This window comes from Camelus bactrianus, chromosome 27, assembly GCF_048773025.1.
Source record: "Camelus bactrianus isolate YW-2024 breed Bactrian camel chromosome 27, ASM4877302v1, whole genome shotgun sequence".
NCBI classification, from domain to species: Eukaryota; Metazoa; Chordata; class Mammalia; order Artiodactyla; family Camelidae; genus Camelus; species Camelus bactrianus.
The window spans coordinates 12,056,915-12,083,354 of NC_133565.1; the positions used below are offsets into that span (position 1 = coordinate 12,056,915).

At 58.1% G+C, this 26,440-nt stretch overlaps 10 non-coding genes across 10 annotated transcripts; all 10 read right to left on the minus strand.

The window, feature by feature from the left end:
- Nucleotides 1–775: 775 nt before the first annotated feature.
- Nucleotides 776–868, minus strand: LOC141575352 (small nucleolar RNA SNORD116). Its single transcript, XR_012502887.1, has one exon. It is a non-coding gene; the product is annotated as a small nucleolar RNA SNORD116 (small nucleolar RNA).
- A 2,712-nt stretch (nucleotides 869–3,580) lies between these two features.
- LOC141575354 (small nucleolar RNA SNORD116) lies at nucleotides 3,581–3,673 on the minus strand. The gene has a single exon (XR_012502890.1). It is a non-coding gene; the product is annotated as a small nucleolar RNA SNORD116 (small nucleolar RNA).
- Nucleotides 3,674–6,385: 2,712 nt separating this feature from the next.
- Nucleotides 6,386–6,478, minus strand: LOC141575355 (small nucleolar RNA SNORD116). Its single transcript, XR_012502891.1, has one exon. It is a non-coding gene; the product is annotated as a small nucleolar RNA SNORD116 (small nucleolar RNA).
- A 2,712-nt stretch (nucleotides 6,479–9,190) lies between these two features.
- Nucleotides 9,191–9,283, minus strand: LOC141575356 (small nucleolar RNA SNORD116). The gene has a single exon (XR_012502892.1). It is a non-coding gene; the product is annotated as a small nucleolar RNA SNORD116 (small nucleolar RNA).
- A 2,712-nt stretch (nucleotides 9,284–11,995) lies between these two features.
- LOC141575378 (small nucleolar RNA SNORD116) lies at nucleotides 11,996–12,088 on the minus strand. Its single transcript, XR_012502914.1, has one exon. It is a non-coding gene; the product is annotated as a small nucleolar RNA SNORD116 (small nucleolar RNA).
- A 2,714-nt stretch (nucleotides 12,089–14,802) lies between these two features.
- On the minus strand, nucleotides 14,803–14,895 carry LOC141575357 (small nucleolar RNA SNORD116). Its single transcript, XR_012502893.1, has one exon. It is a non-coding gene; the product is annotated as a small nucleolar RNA SNORD116 (small nucleolar RNA).
- A 2,714-nt stretch (nucleotides 14,896–17,609) lies between these two features.
- LOC141575379 (small nucleolar RNA SNORD116) lies at nucleotides 17,610–17,702 on the minus strand. Its single transcript, XR_012502915.1, has one exon. It is a non-coding gene; the product is annotated as a small nucleolar RNA SNORD116 (small nucleolar RNA).
- A 2,708-nt stretch (nucleotides 17,703–20,410) lies between these two features.
- On the minus strand, nucleotides 20,411–20,503 carry LOC141575380 (small nucleolar RNA SNORD116). The gene has a single exon (XR_012502916.1). It is a non-coding gene; the product is annotated as a small nucleolar RNA SNORD116 (small nucleolar RNA).
- A 2,712-nt stretch (nucleotides 20,504–23,215) lies between these two features.
- LOC141575381 (small nucleolar RNA SNORD116) lies at nucleotides 23,216–23,308 on the minus strand. Its single transcript, XR_012502917.1, has one exon. It is a non-coding gene; the product is annotated as a small nucleolar RNA SNORD116 (small nucleolar RNA).
- Nucleotides 23,309–26,020: 2,712 nt separating this feature from the next.
- LOC141575382 (small nucleolar RNA SNORD116) lies at nucleotides 26,021–26,113 on the minus strand. Its single transcript, XR_012502918.1, has one exon. It is a non-coding gene; the product is annotated as a small nucleolar RNA SNORD116 (small nucleolar RNA).
- Between the last annotated feature and the right edge of the window lie 327 nt (nucleotides 26,114–26,440).

A 26,440-nucleotide genomic window follows, 5' to 3' on the forward strand; every position in this document is an offset into this window, starting at 1 on the left:
CTTCCTCCCTAGGCTTTTATGGACAGACCCTCTTCAAACAGACACATTCCTCAGACTTCCAGCACAGCAGGAGGAACAACAGGACGACAGCGTGGCTCAGGAAAACACACAAAACCACGCCAGAGTTAACCTCACCGGACCCTTCCCTTCCGGTCTCGGCCATCAGCTACCGCAGATGCTTGGAGGCAGCGCTGAGTCCTCAGCACGCCCCGTGCTTGTGCCCTGGCACCGACACGGCGGCAGTGGGTGCAGTAGGGAGCTGCAGGGCTAGCACCGCCACCCAGTCCCTCAGCCTGCTCCCGGCACTTCACCCACCGGGAAACGCCGCATAGCCACTGGGCACTCAGCAGTCCTCACCAAGACGAAGGAAGTCCGGATCACGCATGGCACACGCCTCCACTGCTGCTCCATGGGAAAAAACACCCACACCTCTTCTCCTGGGCTCAGAGACACACTCGACCTCGGGCCACACCCCAAACAGCATGCAGCTGCCTCAAACCAACTTATCCATGCCACCTGCTCACAGGGCCTTGGCCAATTTGGCACTCCCCCTTCGACCAGCAGCAGAGGACCTGGCCACTGTCACATCCCACAACGGCCACTCAAACAGCGACCTCCGATTCCAGCTGCCTCGACGAATGCTTGCACACGACCGACCCTCAGACGGGAGGCTGTCTAATGCTGGCGCCGTGGGGGGTGTTTGCAGCAGTGGGAACAAGGGCAAGCTGCCCCTCACGCCTAACTATGCCCTAGCCCCCGGGGGGGAAAACGTGCTGGACCTGAGTTTCGATGAGAACGACGGTAGTGAGTTCTCACTCATTTTGTTCAGATTTCCAAGGAGTGCATATGAGGGAGTCATCATCGATCCGAGCACGTGCTGGCATGCTGGAGAACTCAACGCGGCAGGCTGGGCGGCTCCACAGAGGAGCCGACGAGCTCGGAGACCTCCAGCAAGCTGAGCAAACCAGAGCCAGCAAGCCACTGAGAAACAGCCACCGTCCATCTTTCTTGCCCGACTTTCGGGCAGTCAGAGAAAACCCGAAAGGAGACGCCAGGACTTGGGGTGGGGGAGGGGAAGGCGTACCGTCATCCTGAGAGATCCCTGGGAAGGGTCAGCACCCTGGGGCCGACCCACTGCTTGGGGGACTTCCGGCCACCAGCAGTCACCAGAAAACGACAGGGACGTCTTGTCTTGGCTGACGGCAAGGCTGGCCTGGCCACTCCACCTGGCAAGGGGACAGAAATCACATGCACGCTTCAGAGGTGGACCCAGGTTCTCAGAGAGCAAACTTCATGCCAATCAACCTTTATCTATGGGGAAGCCCGCAATCAATTACCCACCTTCCTCTTTCCTGGGACACCAATCAATGCGTGTCCCAGCCCACTAGGGGAGGGGACTTGGCATATGGGATTTTGATGGGTGTGTGTGTGTGAGTGTGTGCATGCCTCTGGCTGTGTGTGTGTGTGTGTGTGTGCGTGCCTCTGTGTGTGTGCGTCTGTATGTGTGCTTCTGTGTGCCTGCTGATGGGCGTGAGTGTGCAGCTGTATCTCGGTCTGGTTTCCTGTGTTTCCTCTTTGCCCCCCTAAAGATCACAGGGCCTGAAAATGCACGCTTTGCTCTCCGTTCCACAGAAGCCTGCCCATCCAGAAAAGGACCAGAGACCTCTGCTTCCAAAGTGGCCATGTCATCTTGGCCCTCTCGGGGCCGCTGCAATAGGCCAAGGATTCCTTCTCTCCGACAGCCATTCCTTCTGCTCAGAGCCAACCGCACCAACCTACAGCAATTTCCTGGCCCTGGATGGGATATTGACGAAGTCATTCTGGCGCCAAAGGCCTCCACAGGATAGGCGTACCTGGAGGCTCTACCCAGTGCCTATGGATGTCAACCCCAAAACCATGTACATGAAAGGTCACACCACCCTGATCCAGGCTCCAGGGCACAAGCAGTCTGTATACAAGTCACACCTCGGAGCTGCTCCAATCAAGAAGCCTGTGCCTGTGAGTTCTGCCCAAACGCCTCCACAGGGCGGGTGAGAACGCCCAGAGGAGAAGTGGTGGGGAGCCTCAATGAGCCAGGGCCGAACCCCACAGCAACCAGGACACTCGCGTGTCCAGCAGCTGCCGAGACCCACCTGGGGGGCAGTTTGGCGCCCCTGACCTTCGAAGGAAAGTTCAAACACTCGGCATCCCGGTCCAAACATTTGTGCGAACGGACCAAGGGCCAGTTACCCTGCAGGCATCTTCACTTAATCCGCGTACAGGCCAGACACCGAGCTTCAGCGGAGATGGTCAGGAAGGATGTCCACATGGGTGAAGCTACCCCCTCGATACTCAACCTTGGATCCCTTCTCCGCACAGTAACTCCACAAAGGGCCTCACAGAGATCCAATGGCCCGTTCGTGAGGACCACAGAAAGTCCAATCACAGAAGACCTCTCCCGGGAAAGGAATCTTTGAACTGGGCGACATGAGGAGGTGGCTGTCCACAGCAGCCCATCCAGGACCTCAGCAAACATATGCCATGCCCACGCACTAGCAGGGCTAAAGGTCAGCACATGCCATGGGGAAGGGGACCCTCTGGGCCAGAAACGTGGCTCCCGCCTAAAGGAACACTTGAACATTGCACATTCATGGACCAAGAGGCCAAGGGGCTAAAGGCCATGTTTCTGTCAGTCATCTGGAGCCCGGCTGCCAGCGGATCTCTCCCAGGTTCCTGCAAGACACCTTTTGGGAGTCTCTTGGACGAGTCAGCAAGCCAAGACTTCAGGGGTCTGCTAGCACTGCCCATCCATATGGACCAGAAAAGCCTTCCTCCCTAGGCTTTTATGGACAGACCCTCTTCAAACAGACACATTCCTCAGACTTCCAGCACAGCAGGAGGAACAACAGGACGACAGCGTGGCTCAGGAAAACACACAAAACCACGCCAGAGTTAACCTCACCGGACCCTTCCCTTCCGGTCTCGGCCATCAGCTACCGCAGATGCTTGGAGGCAGCGCTGAGTCCTCAGCACGCCCCGTGCTTGTGCCCTGGCACCGACACGGCGGCAGTGGGTGCAGTAGGGAGCTGCAGGGCTAGCACCGCCACCCAGTCCCTCAGCCTGCTCCCGGCACTTCACCCGCCGGGAAACGCCGCATAGCCACTGGGCACTCAGCAGTCCTCACCAAGACGAAGGAAGTCCAGATCACGCATGGCACACGCCTCCACTGCTGCTCCATGGGAACAAACACCCACACCTCTTCTCCTGGGCTCGGAGACACACTCGACCTCGGGCCACACCCCAAACAGCATGCAGCTGCCTCAAACCAACTTATCCATGCCACCTGCTCACAGGGCCTTGGCCAATTTGGCACTCCCCCTTCGACCAGCAGCAGAGGACCTGGCCACTGTCACATCCCACAACGGCCACTCAAACAGCGACCTCCGATTCCAGCTGCCTCGACGAATGCTTGCACACGACCGACCCTCAGACGGGAGGCTGTCTAATGCTGGCGCCGTGGGGGGTGTTTGCAGCAGTGGGAACAAGGGCAAGCTGCCCCTCACGCCTAACTATGCCCTAGCCCCCGGGGGGGCAACGTGCTGGACCTCAGTTTCGATGAGAACGACGGTAGTGAGTTCTCACTCATTTTGTTCAGATTTCCAAGGAATGCATATGAGGGAGTCATCATCGATCCGAGCACGTGCTGGCATGCTGGAGAACTCAACGCGGCAGGCTGGGCGGCTCCACAGAGGAGCCGACGAGCTCGGAGACCTCCAGCAAGCTGAGCAAACCAGAGCCAGCAAGCCACTGAGAAACAGCCACCGTCCATCTTTCTTGCCCGACTTTCGGGCAGTCAGAGAAAACCCGAAAGGAGACGCCAGGACTTGGGGTGGGGGAGGGGAAGGCGTACCGTCATCCTGAGAGATCCCTGGGAAGGGTCAGCACCCTGGGGCCGACCCACTGCTTGGGGGACTTCCGGCCACCAGCAGTCACCAGAAAACGACAGGGACGTCTTGTCTTGGCTGACGGCAAGGCTGGCCTGGCCACTCCACCTGGCAAGGGGACAGAAATCACATGCACGCTTCAGAGGTGGACCCAGGTTCTCAGAGAGCAAGCTTCATGCCAATCAACCTTTATCTATGGGGAAGCCCGCAATCAATTACCCACCTTCCTCTTTCCTGGGACACCAATCAATGCGTGTCCCAGCCCACTAGGGGAGGGGACTTGGCATATGGGATTTTGATGGGTGTGTGTGTGTGAGTGTGTGCATGCCTCTGGCTGTGTGTGTGTGTGTGTGTGTGCGTGCCTCTGTGTGTGTGCGTCTGTATGTGTGCTTCTGTGTGCCTGCCGATGGGCGTGAGTGTGCAGCTGTATCTCGGTCTGGTTTCCTGTGTTTCCTCTTTGCCCCCCTAAAGATCACAGGGCCTGAAAATGCACGCTTTGCTCTCCGTTCCACAGAAGCCTGCCCATCCAGAAAAGGACCAGAGACCTCTGCTTCCAAAGTGGCCATGTCATCTTGGCCCTCTCGGGGCCGCTGCAATAGGCCAAGGATTCCTTCTCTCCGACAGCCATTCCTTCTGCTCAGAGCCAACCGCACCAACCTACAGCAATTTCCTGGCCCTGGATGGGATATTGACGAAGTCATCCTGTCGCCAAAGGCCTCCACAGGATAGGCGTACCTGGAGGCTCTACCCAGTGCCTATGGATGTCAACCCCAAAACCATGTACATGAAAGGTCACACCACCCTGATCCAGGCTCCAGGGCACAAGCAGTCTGTATACAAGTCACACCTCGGAGCTGCTCCAATCAAGAAGCCTGTGCCTGTGAGTTCTGCCCAAACGCCTCCACAGGGCGGGTGAGAACGCCCAGAGGAGAAGTGGTGGGGAGCCTCAATGAGCCAGGGCCGAACCCCACAGCAACCAGGACACTCGCGTGTCCAGCAGCTGCCGAGACCCACCTGGGGGGCAGTTTGGCGCCCCTGACCTTCGAAGGAAAGTTCAAACACTCGGCATCCCGGTCCAAACATTTGTGCGAACGGACCAAGGGCCAGTTACCCTGCAGGCATCTTCACTTAATCCGCGTACAGGCCAGACACCGAGCTTCAGCGGAGATGGTCAGGAAGGATGTCCACATGGGTGAAGCTACCCCCTCGATACTCAACCTTGGATCCCTTCTCCGCACAGTAACTCCACAAAGGGCCTCACAGAGATCCAATGGCCCGTTCGTGAGGACCACAGAAAGTCCAATCACAGAAGACCTCTCCCGGGAAAGGAATCTTTGAACTGGGCGACATGAGGAGGTGGCTGTCCACAGCAGCCCATCCAGGACCTCAGCAAACATATGCCATGCCCACGCACTAGCAGGGCTAAAGGTCAGCACATGCCATGGGGAAGGGGACCCTCTGGGCCAGAAACGTGGCTCCCGCCTAAAGGAACACTTGAACATTGCACATTCATGGACCAAGAGGCCAAGGGGCTAAAGGCCATGTTTCTGTCAGTCATCTGGAGCCCGGCTGCCAGCGGATCTCTCCCAGGTTCCTGCAAGACACCTTTTGGGAGTCTCTTGGACGAGTCAGCAAGCCAAGACTTCAGGGGTCTGCTAGCACTGCCCATCCATATGGACCAGAAAAGCCTTCCTCCCTAGGCCTTTATGGACAGACCCTCTTCAAACAGACACATTCCTCAGACTTCCAGCACAGCAGGAGGAACAACAGGACGACAGCGTGGCTCAGGAAAACACACAAAACCACGCCAGAGTTAACCTCACCGGACCCTTCCCTTCCGGTCTCGGCCATCAGCTACCGCAGATGCTTGGAGGCAGCGCTGAGTCCTCAGCACGCCCCGTGCTTGTGCCCTGGCACCGACACGGCAGCAGTGGGTGCAGTAGGGAGCTGCAGGGCTAGCACCGCCACACAGTCCCTCAGCCTGCTCCCGGCACTTCAGCCACCAGGAAACGCCGCATAGCCACTGGGCACTCAGCAGTCCTCACCAAGACGAAGGAAGTCCAGATCACGCATGGCACACGCCTCCACTGCTGCTCCATGGGAACAAACACCCACACCTCTTCTCCTGGGCTCGGAGACACACTCGACCTCGGGCCACACCCCAAACAGCATGCAGCTGCCTCAAACCAACTTATCCATGCCACCTGCTCACAGGGCCTTGGCCAATTTGGCACTCCCCCTTCGACCAGCAGCAGAGGACCTGGCCACTGTCACATCCCACAACGGCCACTCAAACAGCGACCTCCGATTCCAGCTGCCTCGACGAATGCTTGCACACGACCGACCCTCAGACGGGAGGCTGTCTAATGCTGGCGCCGTGGGGGGTGTTTGCAGCAGTGGGAACAAGGGCAAGCTGCCCCTCACGCCTAACTATGCCCTAGCCCCCGGGGGGGCAACGTGCTGGACCTCAGTTTCGATGAGAACGACGGTAGTGAGTTCTCACTCATTTTGTTCAGATTTCCAAGGAATGCATATGAGGGAGTCATCATCGATCCGAGCACGTGCTGGCATGCTGGAGAACTCAACGCGGCAGGCTGGGCGGCTCCACAGAGGAGCCGACGAGCTCGGAGACCTCCAGCAAGCTGAGCAAACCAGAGCCAGCAAGCCACTGAGAAACAGCCACCGTCCATCTTTCTTGCCCGACTTTCGGGCAGTCAGAGAAAACCCGAAAGGAGACGCCAGGACTTGGGGTGGGGGAGGGGAAGGCGTACCGTCATCCTGAGAGATCCCTGGGAAGGGTCAGCACCCTGGGGCCGACCCACTGCTTGGGGGACTTCCGGCCACCAGCAGTCACCAGAAAACGACAGGGACGTCTTGTCTTGGCTGACGGCAAGGCTGGCCTGGCCACTCCACCTGGCAAGGGGACAGAAATCACATGCACGCTTCAGAGGTGGACCCAGGTTCTCAGAGAGTAAACTTCATGCCAATCAACCTTTATCTATGGGGAAGCCCGCAATCAATTACCCACCTTCCTCTTTCCTGGGACACCAATCAATGCGTGTCCCAGCCCACTAGGGGAGGGGACTTGGCATATGGGATTTTGATGGGTGTGTGTGTGTGAGTGTGTGCATGCCTCTGGCTGTGTGTGTGTGTGTGTGTGTGCGTGCCTCTGTGTGTGTGCGTCTGTATGTGTGCTTCTGTGTGCCTGCCGATGGGCGTGAGTGTGCGGCTGTATCTCGGTCTGGTTTCCTGTGTTTCCTCTTTGCCCCCCTAAAGATCACAGGGCCTGAAAATGCACGCTTTGCTCTCCGTTCCACAGAAGCCTGCCCATCCAGAAAAGGACCAGAGACCTCTGCTTCCAAAGTGGCCATGTCATCTTGGCCCTCTCGGGGCCGCTGCAATAGGCCAAGGATTCCTTCTCTCCGACAGCCATTCCTTCTGCTCAGAGCCAACCGCACCAACCTACAGCAATTTCCTGGCCCTGGATGGGATATTGACGAAGTCATCCTGTCGCCAAAGGCCTCCACAGGATAGGCGTACCTGGAGGCTCTACCCAGTGCCTATGGATGTCAACCCCAAAACCATGTACATGAAAGGTCACACCACCCTGATCCAGGCTCCAGGGCACAAGCAGTCTGTATACAAGTCACACCTCGGAGCTGCTCCAATCAAGAAGCCTGTGCCTGTGAGTTCTGCCCAAACGCCTCCACAGGGCGGGTGAGAACGCCCAGAGGAGAAGTGGTGGGGAGCCTCAATGAGCCAGGGCCGAACCCCACAGCAACCAGGACACTCGCGTGTCCAGCAGCTGCCGAGACCCACCTGGGGGGCAGTTTGGCGCCCCTGACCTTCGAAGGAAAGTTCAAACACTCGGCATCCCGGTCCAAACATTTGTGCGAACGGACCAAGGGCCAGTTACCCTGCAGGCATCTTCACTTAATCCGCGTACAGGCCAGACACCGAGCTTCAGCGGAGATGGTCAGGAAGGATGTCCACATGGGTGAAGCTACCCCCTCGATACTCAACCTTGGATCCCTTCTCCGCACAGTAACTCCACAAAGGGCCTCACAGAGATCCAATGGCCCGTTCGTGAGGACCACAGAAAGTCCAATCACAGAAGACCTCTCCCGGGAAAGGAATCTTTGAACTGGGCGACATGAGGAGGTGGCTGTCCACAGCAGCCCATCCAGGACCTCAGCAAACATATGCCATGCCCACGCACTAGCAGGGCTAAAGGTCAGCACATGCCATGGGGAAGGGGACCCTCTGGGCCAGAAACGTGGCTCCCGCCTAAAGGAACACTTGAACATTGCACATTCATGGACCAAGAGGCCAAGGGGCTAAAGGCCATGTTTCTGTCAGTCATCTGGAGCCCGGCTGCCAGCGGATCTCTCCCAGGTTCCTGCAAGACACCTTTTGGGAGTCTCTTGGACGAGTCAGCAAGCCAAGGCTTCAGGGGTCTGCTAGCACTGCCCATCCATATGGACCAGAAAAGCCTTCCTCCCTAGGCTTTTATGGACAGACCCTCTTCAAACAGACACATTCCTCAGACTTCCAGCACAGCAGGAGGAACAACAGGACGACAGCGTGGCTCAGGAAAACACACAAAACCACGCCAGAGTTAACCTCACCGGACCCTTCCCTTCCGGTCTCGGCCATCAGCTACCGCAGATGCTTGGAGGCAGCGCTGAGTCCTCAGCACGCCCCGTGCTTGTGCCCTGGCACCGACACGGCGGCAGTGGGTGCAGTAGGGAGCTGCAGGGCTAGCACCGCCACCCAGTCCCTCAGCCTGCTCCCGGCACTTCACCCACCGGGAAACGCCGCATAGCCACTGGGCACTCAGCAGTCCTCACCAAGACGAAGGAAGTCCAGATCACGCATGGCACACGCCTCCACTGCTGCTCCATGGGAACAAACACCCACACCTCTTCTCCTGGGCTCGGAGACACACTCGACCTCGGGCCACACCCCAAACAGCATGCAGCTGCCTCAAACCAACTTATCCATGCCACCTGCTCACAGGGCCTTGGCCAATTTGGCACTCCCCCTTCGACCAGCAGCAGAGGACCTGGCCACTGTCACATCCCACAACGGCCACTCAAACAGCGACCTCCGATTCCAGCTGCCTCGACGAATGCTTGCACACGACCGACCCTCAGACGGGAGGCTGTCTAATGCTGGCGCCGTGGGGGGTGTTTGCAGCAGTGGGAACAAGGGCAAGCTGCCCCTCACGCCTAACTATGCCCTAGCCCCCGGGGGGGCAACGTGCTGGACCTCAGTTTCGATGAGAACGACGGTAGTGAGTTCTCACTCATTTTGTTCAGATTTCCAAGGAATGCATATGAGGGAGTCATCATCGATCCGAGCACGTGCTGGCATGCTGGAGAACTCAACGCGGCAGGCTGGGCGGCTCCACAGAGGAGCCGACGAGCTCGGAGACCTCCAGCAAGCTGAGCAAACCAGAGCCAGCAAGCCACTGAGAAACAGCCACCGTCCATCTTTCTTGCCCGACTTTCGGGCAGTCAGAGAAAACCCGAAAGGAGACGCCAGGACTTGGGGTGGGGGAGGGGAAGGCGTACCGTCATCCTGAGAGATCCCTGGGAAGGGTCAGCACCCTGGGGCCGACCCACTGCTTGGGGGACTTCCGGCCACCAGCAGTCACCAGAAAACGACAGGGACGTCTTGTCTTGGCTGACGGCAAGGCTGGCCTGGCCACTCCACCTGGCAAGGGGACAGAAATCACATGCACGCTTCAGAGGTGGACCCAGGTTCTCAGAGAGCAAGCTTCATGCCAATCAACCTTTATCTATGGGGAAGCCCGCAATCAATTACCCACCTTCCTCTTTCCTGGGACACCAATCAATGCGTGTCCCAGCCCACTAGGGGAGGGGACTTGGCATATGGGATTTTGATGGGTGTGTGTGTGTGAGTGTGTGCATGCCTCTGGCTGTGTGTGTGTGTGTGTGTGTGCGTGCCTCTGTGTGTGTGCGTCTGTATGTGTGCTTCTGTGTGCCTGCCGATGGGCGTGAGTGTGCGGCTGTATCTCGGTCTGGTTTCCTGTGTTTCCTCTTTGCCCCCCTAAAGATCACAGGGCCTGAAAATGCACGCTTTGCTCTCCGTTCCACAGAAGCCTGCCCATCCAGAAAAGGACCAGAGACCTCTGCTTCCAAAGTGGCCATGTCATCTTGGCCCTCTCGGGGCCGCTGCAATAGGCCAAGGATTCCTTCTCTCCGACAGCCATTCCTTCTGCTCAGAGCCAACCGCACCAACCTACAGCAATTTCCTGGCCCTGGATGGGATATTGACGAAGTCATCCTGTCGCCAAAGGCCTCCACAGGATAGGCGTACCTGGAGGCTCTACCCAGTGCCTATGGATGTCAACCCCAAAACCATGTACATGAAAGGTCACACCACCCTGATCCAGGCTCCAGGGCACAAGCAGTCTGTATACAAGTCACACCTCGGAGCTGCTCCAATCAAGAAGCCTGTGCCTGTGAGTTCTGCCCAAACGCCTCCACAGGGCGGGTGAGAACGCCCAGAGGAGAAGTGGTGGGGAGCCTCAATGAGCCAGGGCCGAACCCCACAGCAACCAGGACACTCGCGTGTCCAGCAGCTGCCGAGACCCACCTGGGGGGCAGTTTGGCGCCCCTGACCTTCGAAGGAAAGTTCAAACACTCGGCATCCCGGTCCAAACATTTGTGCGAACGGACCAAGGGCCAGTTACCCTGCAGGCATCTTCACTTAATCCGCGTACAGGCCAGACACCGAGCTTCAGCGGAGATGGTCAGGAAGGATGTCCACATGGGTGAAGCTACCCCCTCGATACTCAACCTTGGATCCCTTCTCCGCACAGTAACTCCACAAAGGGCCTCACAGAGATCCAATGGCCCGTTCGTGAGGACCACAGAAAGTCCAATCACAGAAGACCTCTCCCGGGAAAGGAATCTTTGAACTGGGCGACATGAGGAGGTGGCTGTCCACAGCAGCCCATCCAGGACCTCAGCAAACATATGCCATGCCCACGCACTAGCAGGGCTAAAGGTCAGCACATGCCATGGGGAAGGGGACCCTCTGGGCCAGAAACGTGGCTCCCGCCTAAAGGAACACTTGAACATTGCACATTCATGGACCAAGAGGCCAAGGGGCTAAAGGCCATGTTTCTGTCAGTCATCTGGAGCCCGGCTGCCAGCGGATCTCTCCCAGGTTCCTGCAAGACACCTTTTGGGAGTCTCTTGGACGAGTCAGCAAGCCAAGGCTTCAGGGGTCTGCTAGCACTGCCCATCCATATGGACCAGAAAAGCCTTCCTCCCTAGGCTTTTATGGACAGACCCTCTTCAAACAGACACATTCCTCAGACTTCCAGCACAGCAGGAGGAACAACAGGACGACTGCGTGGCTCAGGAAAACACACAAAACCACGCCAGAGTTAACCTCACCGGACCCTTCCCTTCCGGTCTCGGCCATCAGCTACCGCAGATGCTTGGAGGCAGCGCTGAGTCCTCAGCACGCCCCGTGCTTGTGCCCTGGCACCGACACGGCGGCAGTGGGTGCAGTAGGGAGCTGCAGGGCTAGCACCGCCACCCAGTCCCTCAGCCTGCTCCCGGCACTTCACCCACCGGGAAACGCCACATAGCCACTGGGCACTCAGCAGTCCTCACCAAGACGAAGGAAGTCCAGATCACGCATGGCACACGCCTCCACTGCTGCTCCATGGGAACAAACACCCACACCTCTTCTCCTGGGCTCGGAGACACACTCGACCTCGGGCCACACCCCAAACAGCATGCAGCTGCCTCAAACCAACTTATCCATGCCACCTGCTCACAGGGCCTTGGCCAATTTGGCACTCCCCCTTCGACCAGCAGCAGAGGACCTGGCCACTGTCACATCCCACAACGGCCACTCAAACAGCGACCTCCGATTCCAGCTGCCTCGACGAATGCTTGCACACGACCGACCCTCAGACGGGAGGCTGTCTAATGCTGGCGCCGTGGGGGGTGTTTGCAGCAGTGGGAACAAGGGCAAGCTGCCCCTCACGCCTAACTATGCCCTAGCCCCCGGGGGGGCAACGTGCTGGACCTCAGTTTCGATGAGAACGACGGTAGTGAGTTCTCACTCATTTTGTTCAGATTTCCAAGGAATGCATACGAGGGAGTCATCATCGATCCGAGCACGTGCTGGCATGCTGGAGAACTCAACGCGGCAGGCTGGGCGGCTCCACAGAGGAGCCGACGAGCTCGGAGACCTCCAGCAAGCTGAGCAAACCAGAGCCAGCAAGCCACTGAGAAACAGCCACCGTCCATCTTTCTTGCCCGACTTTCGGGCAGTCAGAGAAAACCCGAAAGGAGACGCCAGGACTTGGGGTGGGGGAGGGGAAGGCGTACCGTCATCCTGAGAGATCCCTGGGAAGGGTCAGCACCCTGGGGCCGACCCACTGCTTGGGGGACTTCCGGCCACCAGCAGTCACCAGAAAACGACAGGGACGTCTTGTCTTGGCTGACGGCAAGGCTGGCCTGGCCACTCCACCTGGCAAGGGGACAGAAATCACATGCACGCTTCAGAGGTGGACCCAGGTTCTCAGAGAGCAAGCTTCATGCCAATCAACCTTTATCTATGGGGAAGCCCGCAATCAATTACCCACCTTCCTCTTTCCTGGGACACCAATCAATGCGTGTCCCAGCCCACTAGGGGAGGGGACTTGGCATATGGGATTTTGATGGGTGTGTGTGTGTGAGTGTGTGCATGCCTCTGGCTGTGTGTGTGTGTGTGTGTGTGTGCGTGCCTCTGTGTGTGTGCGTCTGTATGTGTGCTTCTGTGTGCCTGCCGATGGGCGTGAGTGTGCGGCTGTATCTCGGTCTGGTTTCCTGTGTTTCCTCTTTGCCCCCCTAAAGATCACAGGGCCTGAAAATGCACGCTTTGCTCTCCGTTCCACAGAAGCCTGCCCATCCAGAAAAGGACCAGAGACCTCTGCTTCCAAAGTGGCCATGTCATCTTGGCCCTCTCGGGGCCGCTGCAATAGGCCAAGGATTCCTTCTCTCCGACAGCCATTCCTTCTGCTCAGAGCCAACCGCACCAACCTACAGCAATTTCCTGGCCCTGGATGGGATATTGACGAAGTCATCCTGTCGCCAAAGGCCTCCACAGGATAGGCGTACCTGGAGGCTCTACCCAGTGCCTATGGATGTCAACCCCAAAACCATGTACATGAAAGGTCACACCACCCTGATCCAGGCTCCAGGGCACAAGCAGTCTGTATACAAGTCACACCTCGGAGCTGCTCCAATCAAGAAGCCTGTGCCTGTGAGTTCTGCCCAAACGCCTCCACAGGGCGGGTGAGAACGCCCAGAGGAGAAGTGGTGGGGAGCCTCAATGAGCCAGGGCCGAACCCCACAGCAACCAGGACACTCGCGTGTCCAGCAGCTGCCGAGACCCACCTGGGGGGCAGTTTGGCGCCCCTGACCTTCGAAGGAAAGTTCAAACACTCGGCATCCCGGTCCAAACATTTGTGCGAACGGACCAAGGGCCAGTTACCCTGCAGGCATCTTCACTTAATCCGCGTACAGGCCAGACACCGAGCTTCAGCGGAGATGGTCAGGAAGGATGTCCACATGGGTGAAGCTACCCCCTCGATACTCAACCTTGGATCCCTTCTCCGCACAGTAACTCCACAAAGGGCCTCACAGAGATCCAATGGCCCGTTCGTGAGGACCACAGAAAGTCCAATCACAGAAGACCTCTCCCGGGAAAGGAATCTTTGAACTGGGCGACATGAGGAGGTGGCTGTCCACAGCAGCCCATCCAGGACCTCAGCAAACATATGCCATGCCCACGCACTAGCAGGGCTAAAGGTCAGCACATGCCATGGGGAAGGGGACCCTCTGGGCCAGAAACGTGGCTCCCGCCTAAAGGAACACTTGAACATTGCACATTCATGGACCAAGAGGCCAAGGGGCTAAAGGCCATGTTTCTGTCAGTCATCTGGAGCCCGGCTGCCAGCGGATCTCTCCCAGGTTCCTGCAAGACACCTTTTGGGAGTCTCTTGGACGAGTCAGCAAGCCAAGACTTCAGGGGTCTGCTAGCACTGCCCATCCATATGGACCAGAAAAGCCTTCCTCCCTAGGCTTTTATGGACAGACCCTCTTCAAACAGACACATTCCTCAGACTTCCAGCACAGCAGGAGGAACAACAGGACGACAGCGTGGCTCAGGAAAACACACAAAACCACGCCAGAGTTAACCTCACCGGACCCTTCCCTTCCGTTCTCGGCCATCAGCTACCGCAGATGCTTGGAGGCAGCGCTGAGTCCTCAGCACGCCCCGTGCTTGTGCCCTGGCACCGACACGGCGGCAGTGGGTGCAGTAGGGAGCTGCAGGGCTAGCACCGCCACCCAGTCCCTCAGCCTGCTCCCGGCACTTCACCCACCGGGAAACGCCGCATAGCCACTGGGCACTCAGCAGTCCTCACCAAGACGAAGGAAGTCCAGATCACGCATGGCACACGCCTCCACTGCTGCTCCATGGGAACAAACACCCACACCTCTTCTCCTGGGCTCGGAGACACACTCGACCTCGGGCCACACCCCAAACAGCATGCAGCTGCCTCAAACCAACTTATCCATGCCACCTGCTCACAGGGCCTTGGCCAATTTGGCACTCCCCCTTCGACCAGCAGCAGAGGACCTGGCCACTGTCACATCCCACAACGGCCACTCAAACAGCGACCTCCGATTCCAGCTGCCTCGACGAATGCTTGCACACGACCGACCCTCAGACGGGAGGCTGTCTAATGCTGGCGCCGTGGGGGGTGTTTGCAGCAGTGGGAACAAGGGCAAGCTGCCCCTCACGCCTAACTATGCCCTAGCCCCCGGGGGGGCAACGTGCTGGACCTCAGTTTCGATGAGAACGACGGTAGTGAGTTCTCACTCATTTTGTTCAGATTTCCAAGGAATGCATATGAGGGAGTCATCATCGATCCGAGCACGTGCTGGCATGCTGGAGAACTCAACGCGGCAGGCTGGGCGGCTCCACAGAGGAGCCGACGAGCTCGGAGACCTCCAGCAAGCTGAGCAAACCAGAGCCAGCAAGCCACTGAGAAACAGCCACCGTCCATCTTTCTTGCCCGACTTTCGGGCAGTCAGAGAAAACCCGAAAGGAGACGCCAGGACTTGGGGTGGGGGAGGGGAAGGCGTACCGTCATCCTGAGAGATCCCTGGGAAGGGTCAGCACCCTGGGGCCGACCCACTGCTTGGGGGACTTCCGGCCACCAGCAGTCACCAGAAAACGACAGGGACGTCTTGTCTTGGCTGACGGCAAGGCTGGCCTGGCCACTCCACCTGGCAAGGGGACAGAAATCACATGCACGCTTCAGAGGTGGACCCAGGTTCTCAGAGAGCAAGCTTCATGCCAATCAACCTTTATCTATGGGGAAGCCCGCAATCAATTACCCACCTTCCTCTTTCCTGGGACACCAATCAATGCGTGTCCCAGCCCACTAGGGGAGGGGACTTGGCATATGGGATTTTGATGGGTGTGTGTGTGTGAGTGTGTGCATGCCTCTGGCTGTGTGTGTGTGTATGTGTGTGTGTGTGCCTCTGTGTGTGTGCGTCTGTATGTGTGCTTCTGTGTGCCTGCCGATGGGCGTGAGTGTGCGGCTGTATCTCGGTCTGGTTTCCTGTGTTTCCTCTTTGCCCCCCTAAAGATCACAGGGCCTGAAAATGCACGCTTTGCTCTCCGTTCCACAGAAGCCTGCCCATCCAGAAAAGGACCAGAGACCTCTGCTTCCAAAGTGGCCATGTCATCTTGGCCCTCTCGGGGCCGCTGCAATAGGCCAAGGATTCCTTCTCTCCGACAGCCATTCCTTCTGCTCAGAGCCAACCGCACCAACCTACAGCAATTTCCTGGCCCTGGATGGGATATTGACAAAGTCATTCTGTCGCCAAAGGCCTCCACAGGATAGGCGTACCTGGAGGCTCTACCCAGTGCCTATGGATGTCAACCCCAAAACCATGTACATGAAAGGTCACACCACCCTGATCCAGGCTCCAGGGCACAAGCAGTCTGTATACAAGTCACACCTCGGAGCTGCTCCAATCAAGAAGCCTGTGCCTGTGAGTTCTGCCCAAACGCCTCCACAGGGCGGGTGAGAACGCCCAGAGGAGAAGTGGTGGGGAGCCTCAATGAGCCAGGGCCGAACCCCACAGCAACCAGGACACTCGCGTGTCCAGCAGCTGCCGAGACCCACCTGGGGGGCAGTTTGGCGCCCCTGACCTTCGAAGGAAAGTTCAAACACTCGGCATCCCGGTCCAAACATTTGTGCGAACGGACCAAGGGCCAGTTACCCTGCAGGCATCTTCACTTAATCCGCGTACAGGCCAGACACCGAGCTTCAGCGGAGATGGTCAGGAAGGATGTCCACATGGGTGAAGCTACCCCCTCGATACTCAACCTTGGATCCCTTCTCCGCACAGTAACTCCACAAAGGGCCTCACAGAGATCCAATGGCCCGTTCGTGAGGACCACAGAAAGTCCAATCACAGAAGACCTCTCCCGGGAAAGGAATCTTTGAACTGGGCGACATGAGGAGGTGGCTGTCCACAGCAGCCCATCCAGGACCTCAGCAAACATATGCCATGCCCACGCACTAGCAGGGCTAAAGGTCAGCACATGCCATGGGGAAGGGGACCCTCTGGGCCAGAAACGTGGCTCCCGCCTAAAGGAACACTTGAACATTGCACATTCATGGACCAAGAGGCCAAGGGGCTAAAGGCCATGTTTCTGTCAGTCATCTGGAGCCCGGCTGCCAGCGGATCTCTCCCAGGTTCCTGCAAGACACCTTTTGGGAGTCTCTTGGACGAGTCAGCAAGCCAAGGCTTCAGGGGTCTGCTAGCACTGCCCATCCATATGGACCAGAAAAGCCTTCCTCCCTAGGCTTTTATGGACAGACCCTCTTCAAACAGACACATTCCTCAGACTTCCAGCACAGCAGGAGGAACAACAGGACGACAGCGTGGCTCAGGAAAACACACAAAACCACGCCAGAGTTAACCTCACCGGACCCTTCCCTTCCGGTCTCGGCCATCAGCTACCGCAGATGCTTGGAGGCAGCGCTGAGTCCTCAGCACGCCCCGTGCTTGTGCCCTGGCACCGACACGGCGGCAGTGGGTGCAGTAGGGAGCTGCAGGGCTAGCACCGCCACCCAGTCCCTCAGCCTGCTCCCGGCACTTCACCCACCGGGAAACGCCGCATAGCCACTGGGCACTCAGCAGTCCTCACCAAGACGAAGGAAGTCCAGATCACGCATGGCACACGCCTCCACTGCTGCTCCATGGGAACAAACACCCACACCTCTTCTCCTGGGCTCGGAGACACACTCGACCTCGGGCCACACCCCAAACAGCATGCAGCTGCCTCAAACCAACTTATCCATGCCACCTGCTCACAGGGCCTTGGCCAATTTGGCACTCCCCCTTCGACCAGCAGCAGAGGACCTGGCCACTGTCACATCCCACAACGGCCACTCAAACAGCGACCTCCGATTCCAGCTGCCTCGACGAATGCTTGCACACGACCGACCCTCAGACGGGAGGCTGTCTAATGCTGGCGCCGTGGGGGGTGTTTGCAGCAGTGGGAACAAGGGCAAGCTGCCCCTCACGCCTAACTATGCCCTAGCCCCCGGGGGGGCAACGTGCTGGACCTCAGTTTCGATGAGAACGACGGTAGTGAGTTCTCACTCATTTTGTTCAGATTTCCAAGGAATGCATACGAGGGAGTCATCATCGATCCGAGCACGTGCTGGCATGCTGGAGAACTCAACGCGGCAGGCTGGGCGGCTCCACAGAGGAGCCGACGAGCTCGGAGACCTCCAGCAAGCTGAGCAAACCAGAGCCAGCAAGCCACTGAGAAACAGCCACCGTCCATCTTTCTTGCCCGACTTTCGGGCAGTCAGAGAAAACCCGAAAGGAGACGCCAGGACTTGGGGTGGGGGAGGGGAAGGTGTACCGTCATCCTGAGAGATCCCTGGGAAGGGTCAGCACCCTGGGGCCGACCCACTGCTTGGGGGACTTCCGGCCACCAGCAGTCACCAGAAAACAACAGGGACGTCTTGTCTTGGCTGACGGCAAGGCTGGCCTGGCCACTCCACCTGGCAAGGGGACAGAAATCACATGCACGCTTCAGAGGTGGACCCAGGTTCTCAGAGAGCAAGCTTCATGCCAATCAACCTTTATCTATGGGGAAGCCCGCAATCAATTACCCACCTTCCTCTTTCCTGGGACACCAATCAATGCGTGTCCCAGCCCACTAGGGGAGGGGACTTGGCATATGGGATTTTGATGGGTGTGTGTGTGTGAGTTTTTGCATGCCTCTGGCTGTGTGTATGTGTGTGTGTGTGCCTCTGTGTGTGTGCGTCTGTATGTGTGCTTCTGTGTGCCTGCCGATGGGCGTGAGTGTGCGGCTGTATCTCGGTCTGGTTTCCTGTGTTTCCTCTTTGCCCCCCTAAAGATCACAGGGCCTGAAAATGCACGCTTTGCTCTCCGTTCCACAGAAGCCTGCCCATCCAGAAAAGGACCAGAGACCTCTGCTTCCAAAGTGGCCATGTCATCTTGGCCCTCTCGGGGCCGCTGCAATAGGCCAAGGATTCCTTCTCTCCGACAGCCATTCCTTCTGCTCAGAGCCAACCGCACCAACCTACAGCAATTTCCTGGCCCTGGATGGGATATTGACAAAGTCATTCTGTCGCCAAAGGCCTCCACAGGATAGGCGTACCTGGAGGCTCTACCCAGTGCCTATGGATGTCAACCCCAAAACCATGTACATGAAAGGTCACACCACCCTGATCCAGGCTCCAGGGCACAAGCAGTCTGTATACAAGTCACACCTCGGAGCTGCTCCAATCAAGAAGCCTGTGCCTGTGAGTTCTGCCCAAACGCCTCCACAGGGCGGGTGAGAACGCCCAGAGGAGAAGTGGTGGGGAGCCTCAATGAGCCAGGGCCGAACCCCACAGCAACCAGGACACTCGCGTGTCCAGCAGCTGCCGAGACCCACCTGGGGGGCAGTTTGGCGCCCCTGACCTTCGAAGGAAAGTTCAAACACTCGGCATCCCGGTCCAAACATTTGTGCGAACGGACCAAGGGCCAGTTACCCTGCAGGCATCTTCACTTAATCCGCGTACAGGCCAGACACCGAGCTTCAGCGGAGATGGTCAGGAAGGATGTCCACATGGGTGAAGCTACCCCCTCGATACTCAACCTTGGATCCCTTCTCCGCACAGTAACTCCACAAAGGGCCTCACAGAGATCCAATGGCCCGTTCGTGAGGACCACAGAAAGTCCAATCACAGAAGACCTCTCCCGGGAAAGGAATCTTTGAACTGGGCGACATGAGGAGGTGGCTGTCCACAGCAGCCCATCCAGGACCTCAGCAAACATATGCCATGCCCACGCACTAGCAGGGCTAAAGGTCAGCACATGCCATGGGGAAGGGGACCCTCTGGGCCAGAAACGTGGCTCCCGCCTAAAGGAACACTTGAACATTGCACATTCATGGACCAAGAGGCCAAGGGGCTAAAGGCCATGTTTCTGTCAGTCATCTGGAGCCCGGCTGCCAGCGGATCTCTCCCAGGTTCCTGCAAGACACCTTTTGGGAGTCTCTTGGACGAGTCAGCAAGCCAAGACTTCAGGGGTCTGCTAGCACTGCCCATCCATATGGACCAGAAAAGCCTTCCTCCCTAGGCTTTTATGGACAGACCCTCTTCAAACAGACACATTCCTCAGACTTCCAGCACAGCAGGAGGAACAACAGGACGACAGCGTGGCTCAGGAAAACACACAAAACCACGCCAGAGTTAACCTCACCGGACCCTTCCCTTCCGGTCTCGGCCATCAGCTACCGCAGATGCTTGGAGGCAGCGCTGAGTCCTCAGCACGCCCCGTGCTTGTGCCCTGGCACCGACACGGCGGCAGTGGGTGCAGTAGGGAGCTGCAGGGCTAGCACCGCCACCCAGTCCCTCAGCCTGCTCCCGGCACTTCACCCACCGGGAAACGCCGCATAGCCACTGGGCACTCAGCAGTCCTCACCAAGACGAAGGAAGTCCAGATCACGCATGGCACACGCCTCCACTGCTGCTCCATGGGAACAAACACCCACACCTCTTCTCCTGGGCTCGGAGACACACTCGACCTCGGGCCACACCCCAAACAGCATGCAGCTGCCTCAAACCAACTTATCCATGCCACCTGCTCACAGGGCCTTGGCCAATTTGGCACTCCCCCTTCGACCAGCAGCAGAGGACCTGGCCACTGTCACATCCCACAACGGCCACTCAAACAGCGACCTCCGATTCCAGCTGCCTCGACGAATGCTTGCACACGACCGACCCTCAGACGGGAGGCTGTCTAATGCTGGCACCGTGGGGGGTGTTTGCAGCAGTGGGAACAAGGGCAAGCTGCCCCTCACGCCTAACTATGCCCTAGCCCCCGGGGGGGCAACGTGCTGGACCTCAGTTTCGATGAGAACGACGGTAGTGAGTTCTCACTCATTTTGTTCAGATTTCCAAGGAATGCATACGAGGGAGTCATCATCGATCCGAGCACGTGCTGGCATGCTGGAGAACTCAACGCGGCAGGCTGGGCGGCTCCACAGAGGAGCCGACGAGCTCGGAGACCTCCAGCAAGCTGAGCAAACCAGAGCCAGCAAGCCACTGAGAAACAGCCACCGTCCATCTTTCTTGCCCGACTTTCGGGCAGTCAGAGAAAACCCGAAAGGAGACGCCAGGACTTGGGGTGGGGGAGGGGAAGGTGTACCGTCATCCTGAGAGATCCCTGGGAAGGGTCAGCACCCTGGGGCCGACCCACTGCTTGGGGGACTTCCGGCCACCAGCAGTCACCAGAAAACAACAGGGACGTCTTGTCTTGGCTGACGGCAAGGCTGGCCTGGCCACTCCACCTGGCAAGGGGACAGAAATCACATGCACGCTTCAGAGGTGGACCCAGGTTCTCAGAGAGCAAGCTTCATGCCAATCAACCTTTATCTATGGGGAAGCCCGCAATCAATTACCCACCTTCCTCTTTCCTGGGACACCAATCAATGCGTGTCCCAGCCCACTAGGGGAGGGGACTTGGCATATGGGATTTTGATGGGTGTGTGTGTGTGAGTGTGTGCATGCCTCTGGCTGTGTGTATGTGTGTGTGTGTGCGTGCCTCTGTGTGTGTGCGTCTGTATGTGTGCTTCTGTGTGCCTGCCGATGGGCGTGAGTGTGCGGCTGTATCTCGGTCTGGTTTCCTGTGTTTCCTCTTTGCCCCCCTAAAGATCACAGGGCCTGAAAATGCACGCTTTGCTCTCCGTTCCACAGAAGCCTGCCCATCCAGAAAAGGACCAGAGACCTCTGCTTCCAAAGTGGCCATGTCATCTTGGCCCTCTCGGGGCCGCTGCAATAGGCCAAGGATTCCTTCTCTCCGACAGCCATTCCTTCTGCTCAGAGCCAACCGCACCAACCTACAGCAATTTCCTGGCCCTGGATGGGATATTGACGAAGTCATCCTGTCGCCATAGGCCTCCACAGGATAGGCGTACCTGGAGGCTCTACCCAGTGCCTATGGATGTCAACCCCAAAACCATGTACATGAAAGGTCACACCACCCTGATCCAGGCTCCAGGGCACAAGCAGTCTGTATACAAGTCACACCTCGGAGCTGCTCCAATCAAGAAGCCTGTGCCTGTGAGTTCTGCCCAAACGCCTCCACAGGGCGGGTGAGAACGCCCAGAGGAGAAGTGGTGGGGAGCCTCAATGAGCCAGGGCCGAACCCCACAGCAACCAGGACACTCGCGTGTCCAGCAGCTGCCGAGACCCACCTGGGGGGCAGTTTGGCGCCCCTGACCTTCGAAGGAAAGTTCAAACACTCGGCATCCCGGTCCAAACATTTGTGCGAACGGACCAAGGGCCAGTTACCCTGCAGGCATCTTCACTTAATCCGCGTACAGGCCAGACACCGAGCTTCAGCGGAGATGGTCAGGAAGGATGTCCACATGGGTGAAGCTACCCCCTCGATACTCAACCTTGGATCCCTTCTCCGCACAGTAACTCCACAAAGGGCCTCACAGAGATCCAATGGCCCGTTCGTGAGGACCACAGAAAGTCCAATCACAGAAGACCTCTCCCGGGAAAGGAATCTTTGAACTGGGCGACATGAGGAGGTGGCTGTCCACAGCAGCCCATCCAGGACCTCAGCAAACATATGCCATGCCCACGCACTAGCAGGGCTAAAGGTCAGCACATGCCATGGGGAAGGGGACCCTCTGGGCCAGAAACGTGGCTCCCGCCTAAAGGAACACTTGAACATTGCACATTCATGGACCAAGAGGCCAAGGGGCTAAAGGCCATGTTTCTGTCAGTCATCTGGAGCCCGGCTGCCAGCGGATCTCTCCCAGGTTCCTGCAAGACACCTTTTGGGAGTCTCTTGGACGAGTCAGCAAGCCAAGACTTCAGGGGTCTGCTAGCACTGCCCATCCATATGGACCAGAAAAGCCTTCCTCCCTAGGCTTTTATGGACAGACCCTCTTCAAACAGACACATTCCTCAGACTTCCAGCACAGCAGGAGGAACAACAGGACGACAGCGTGGCTCAGGAAAACACACAAAACCACGCCAGAGTTAACCTCACCGGACCCTTCCCTTCCGGTCTCGGCCATCAGCTACCGCAGATGCTTGGAGGCAGCGCTGAGTCCTCAGCACGCCCCGTGCTTGTGCCCTGGCACCGACACGGCGGCAGTGGGTGCAGTAGGGAGCTGCAGGGCTAGCACCGCCACCCAGTCCCTCAGCCTGCTCCCGGCACTTCACCCACCGGGAAACGCCGCATAGCCACTGGGCACTCAGCAGTCCTCACCAAGACGAAGGAAGTCCAGATCACGCATGGCACACGCCTCCACTGCTGCTCCATGGGAACAAACACCCACACCTCTTCTCCTGGGCTCGGAGACACACTCGACCTCGGGCCACACCCCAAACAGCATGCAGCTGCCTCAAACCAACTTATCCATGCCACCTGCTCACAGGGCCTTGGCCAATTTGGCACTCCCCCTTCGACCAGCAGCAGAGGACCTGGCCACTGTCACATCCCACAACGGCCACTCAAACAGCGACCTCCGATTCCAGCTGCCTCGACGAATGCTTGCACACGACCGACCCTCAGACGGGAGGCTGTCTAATGCTGGCGCCGTGGGGGGTGTTTGCAGCAGTGGGAACAAGGGCAAGCTGCCCCTCACGCCTAACTATGCCCTAGCCCCCGGGGGGGCAACGTGCTGGACCTCAGTTTCGATGAGAACGACGGTAGTGAGTTCTCACTCATTTTGTTCAGATTTCCAAGGAATGCATACGAGGGAGTCATCATCGATCCGAGCACGTGCTGGCATGCTGGAGAACTCAACGCGGCAGGCTGGGCGGCTCCACAGAGGAGCCGACGAGCTCGGAGACCTCCAGCAAGCTGAGCAAACCAGAGCCAGCAAGCCACTGAGAAACAGCCACCGTCCATCTTTCTTGCCCGACTTTCGGGCAGTCAGAGAAAACCCGAAAGGAGACGCCAGGACTTGGGGTGGGGGAGGGGAAGGCGTACCGTCATCCTGAGAGATCCCTGGGAAGGGTCAGCACCCTGGGGCCGACCCACTGCTTGGGGGACTTCCGGCCACCAGCAGTCACCAGAAAACGACAGGGACGTCTTGTCTTGGCTGACGGCAAGGCTGGCCTGGCCACTCCACCTGGCAAGGGGACAGAAATCACATGCACGCTTCAGAGGTGGACCCAGGTTCTCAGAGAGCAAGCTTCATGCCAATCAACCTTTATCTATGGGGAAGCCCGCAATCAATTACCCACCTTCCTCTTTCCTGGGACACCAATCAATGCGTGTCCCAGCCCACTAGGGGAGGGGACTTGGCATATGGGATTTTGATGGGTGTGTGTGTGTGAGTGTGTGCATGCCTCTGGCTGTGTGTGTGTGTGTGTGTGTGCGTGCCTCTGTGTGTGTGCGTCTGTATGTGTGCTTCTGTGTGCCTGCCGATGGGCGTGAGTGTGCGGCTGTATCTCGGTCTGGTTTCCTGTGTTTCCTCTTTGCCCCCCTAAAGATCACAGGGCCTGAAAATGCACGCTTTGCTCTCCGTTCCACAGAAGCCTGCCCATCCAGAAAAGGACCAGAGACCTCTGCTTCCAAAGTGGCCATGTCATCTTGGCCCTCTCGGGGCCGCTGCAATAGGCCAAGGATTCCTTCTCTCCGACAGCCATTCCTTCTGCTCAGAGCCAACCGCACCAACCTACAGCAATTTCCTGGCCCTGGATGGGATATTGACGAAGTCATCCTGTCGCCATAGGCCTCCACAGGATAGGCGTACCTGGAGGCTCTACCCAGTGCCTATGGATGTCAACCCCAAAACCATGTACATGAAAGGTCACACCACCCTGATCCAGGCTCCAGGGCACAAGCAGTCTGTATACAAGTCACACCTCGGAGCTGCTCCAATCAAGAAGCCTGTGCCTGTGAGTTCTGCCCAAACGCCTCCACAGGGCGGGTGAGAACGCCCAGAGGAGAAGTGGTGGGGAGCCTCAATGAGCCAGGGCCGAACCCCACAGCAACCAGGACACTCGCGTGTCCAGCAGCTGCCGAGACCCACCTGGGGGGCAGTTTGGCGCCCCTGACCTTCGAAGGAAAGTTCAAACACTCGGCATCCCGGTCCAAACATTTGTGCGAACGGACCAAGGGCCAGTTACCCTGCAGGCATCTTCACTTAATCCGCGTACAGGCCAGACACCGAGCTTCAGCGGAGATGGTCAGGAAGGATGTCCACATGGGTGAAGCTACCCCCTCGATACTCAACCTTGGATCCCTTCTCCGCACAGTAACTCCACAAAGGGCCTCACAGAGATCCAATGGCCCGTTCATGAGGACCACAGAAAGTCCAATCACAGAAGACCTCTCCCGGGAAAGGAATCTTTGAACTGGGCGACATGAGGAGGTGGCTGTCCACAGCAGCCCATCCAGGACCTCAGCAAACATATGCCATGCCCACGCACTAGCAGGGCTAAAGGTCAGCACATGCCATGGGGAAGGGGACCCTCTGGGCCAGAAACGTGGCTCCCGCCTAAAGGAACACTTGAACATTGCACATTCATGGACCAAGAGGCCAAGGGGCTAAAGGCCATGTTTCTGTCAGTCATCTGGAGCCCGGCTGCCAGCGGATCTCTCCCAGGTTCCTGCAAGACACCTTTTGGGAGTCTCTTGGACGAGTCAGCAAGCCAAGACTTCAGGGGTCTGCTAGCACTGCCCATCCATATGGACCAGAAAAGCCTTCCTCCCTAGGCTTTTATGGACAGACCCTCTTCAAACAGACACATTCCTCAGACTTCCAGCACAGCAGGAGGAACAACAGGACGACAGCGTGGCTCAGGAAAACACACAAAACCACGCCAGAGTTAACCTCACCGGACCCTTCCCTTCCGGTCTCGGCCATCAGCTACCGCAGATGCTTGGAGGCAGCGCTGAGTCCTCAGCACGCCCCGTGCTTGTGCCCTGGCACCGACACGGCGGCAGTGGGTGCAGTAGGGAGCTGCAGGGCTAGCACCGCCACCCAGTCCCTCAGCCTGCTCCCGGCACTTCACCCACCGGGAAACGCCGCATAGCCACTGGGCACTCAGCAGTCCTCACCAAGACGAAGGAAGTCCAGATCACGCATGGCACACGCCTCCACTGCTGCTCCATGGGAACAAACACCCACACCTCTTCTCCTGGGCTCGGAGACACACTCGACCTCGGGCCACACCCCAAACAGCATGCAGCTGCCTCAAACCAACTTATCCATGCCACCTGCTCACAGGGCCTTGGCCAATTTGGCACTCCCCCTTCGACCAGCAGCAGAGGACCTGGCCACTGTCACATCCCACAACGGCCACTCAAACAGCGACCTCCGATTCCAGCTGCCTCGACGAATGCTTGCACACGACCGACCCTCAGACGGGAGGCTGTCTAATGCTGGCGCCGTGGGGGGTGTTTGCAGCAGTGGGAACAAGGGCAAGCTGCCCCTCACGCCTAACTATGCCCTAGCCCCCGGGGGGGCAACGTGCTGGACCTCAGTTTCGATGAGAACGACGGTAGTGAGTTCTCACTCATTTTGTTCAGATTTCCAAGGAATGCATACGAGGGAGTCATCATCGATCCGAGCACGTGCTGGCATGCTGGAGAACTCAACGCGGCAGGCTGGGCGGCTCCACAGAGGAGCCGACGAGCTCGGAGACCTCCAGCAAGCTGAGCAAACCAGAGCCAGCAAGCCACTGAGAAACAGCCACCGTCCATCTTTCTTGCCCGACTTTCGGGCAGTCAGAGAAAACCCGAAAGGAGACGCCAGGACTTGGGGTGGGGGAGGGGAAGGCGTACCGTCATCCTGAGAGATCCCTGGGAAGGGTCAGCACCCTGGGGCCGACCCACTGCTTGGGGGACTTCCGGCCACCAGCAGTCACCAGAAAACGACAGGGACGTCTTGTCTTG